The sequence below is a fragment of the Limulus polyphemus genome, unplaced genomic scaffold, assembly GCF_000517525.1.
Source record: "Limulus polyphemus unplaced genomic scaffold, Limulus_polyphemus-2.1.2 Scaffold3407, whole genome shotgun sequence".
Classification (NCBI taxonomy): domain Eukaryota; kingdom Metazoa; phylum Arthropoda; class Merostomata; order Xiphosura; family Limulidae; genus Limulus; species Limulus polyphemus.
In genome coordinates, this window is record NW_013669017.1 from 86,674 (window position 1) to 88,537 (window position 1,864).

The 1,864-nt window shown below is 35.2% G+C and overlaps 1 protein-coding gene across 1 annotated transcript in view; it reads left to right on the top strand.

The window, feature by feature from the left end:
- The window catches only part of LOC106469299 (solute carrier family 22 member 7-like), a 15,683-nt gene that overhangs the window by 3,661 nt on the left and 10,158 nt on the right, over positions 1-1,864 (top strand). The gene's annotated exons all lie outside the window — the stretch shown is intronic.

Consider the following 1,864-nt stretch of genomic DNA (forward strand, 5'->3'; position numbering starts at 1 on the left):
GTTATTTCCGACCTTCAAGAACTTGCACGCAGATTAAGACTTCTGGAATTTTTCCACAATAAAACCACTAACGCAAACGATATCGGTACACAGTTTAAAGAAAAATCCACCTGGTCACCCACAGTCAACAGAGAACCACACTCAGAGAGCTTTATTACTGTAATTGAGAATGAAGTAATTCAAGCCATTAACTCTGACTTAAACTTACGGAATAATCCCTCCTACCGCGAACATGCTGCTCTAATTTCACTGCTCCCCAGTGACACGGCGGTATGTCTGTGGACTTACAACGCTAGAATCCGGGTTTCGATACCCGTGGTGAGCAGAGCATAGATAGCCCATTGTGTAGTACTTGATTTGTAAGAGAAATTATCGTTTCCATCATCTTCATCATTAGCCATTAATAGACTTAAGAATAAGAGTATCACTCAAAGGAGTTTGCAAATAAATAATTATTATAATAAAGTATACCTCCTGTACCTTCGTTAGTGTCCGATGAATTATTAGTTATTATAAAACAATCGCACAAACTTATAATATGTTTGTAGCATATACGCTAGAGTGCTTGATGTAGTGGTAATCAGAGGTGGAATTGGGGTGCACTGGGCCTCCCAATTTTGTCTCGGTAGCGAAGTGCTCCTTTGAATGTAGAATAGAAAATTATATATAATCATCATGGAAAGCCGTTGTTTAATGGTCACTGGTAACATATGAATACGATGTCCCCCCTCCCAATTCAAATATGTTACGCTGCCCATGGTAGTGTTAAATACACTGAGAGAAAAAAAATACATTATTGTTAAAATTAAACATAAAAGATTCAGTTCAATTTTATTCCCGTATTAGATAACACAATAGGTTGAAAAAAAATTAATTCTATTAAAATCAATTTAGTACATGAAAAGAAGACACACAAAAACAAAGACAAATAACAACATGCTTATATACTGCATCTTAAACACAACTAGAAAGTATAGGAACTTATATGTGACAGTATAGAAGAATGTATAACAATATGTCAACTACGCTATACTTCTTATATCCAGAGCCGACGAAGCCTTTCGCCTAATACCAAGGCTCATCAGGCCAGATGGAATACGAAAGACACAGTAGTAATTGAGACATCATTTTATCTTATCAAATTGCATAAACAACAACTGTTATGGTGTGAACTGAATTAAGTTGGTGTAGCCATTGTAGTGTAATTTTTATAAAGTTATATATTTCATATAAGTCATTTATAAATCAGAATCAAGATAAGGATTAATAATACAATATTATTATTATTTTTTAATACCAATTATTTAGTCCGGGGTTCGATTAACTTCACTCATCACTCAAGATAACTGGTGAACCATCAAACTAGCCTCATTAGTCCCAGAGCAAACATGGCATCAACAACAACAACAAAAAAACTACGTTAGTAATTCTTGGAATCTATATGTAAAAGCACAAGAGAGCCCTCAGTGGCACAGTGGTATGTCTGCGGACTTACAATGCTACAATCCGGGTTTCGATACCCGTGGTGGACAGAGCACAGATAGTCCATTATGTAGATTTGTGCTTAATTGCAAACAAACAAACAAAAGCAAAGGAGAATATGTTATGGTATCTCAGCCACCTACAGATCCAATATAGACACATTAGTGTTTGAGACGCTATTTATATTATCTATATTGTTACGTCTCTGTGTTCGTTTGTTAATTTTTCGTAGAAATTCTTTCCGAGAAACTTCAGCATACAATTCTTTCCTAAATAAAACTAGTTTATTCTTTCTCAATTTTCCGCTTTATTTGCCAGTTTTATATATACAAAATCGAGGGCGTCTCGAGCCTTCAGGAACCTTCTAGATACTCATTACGTG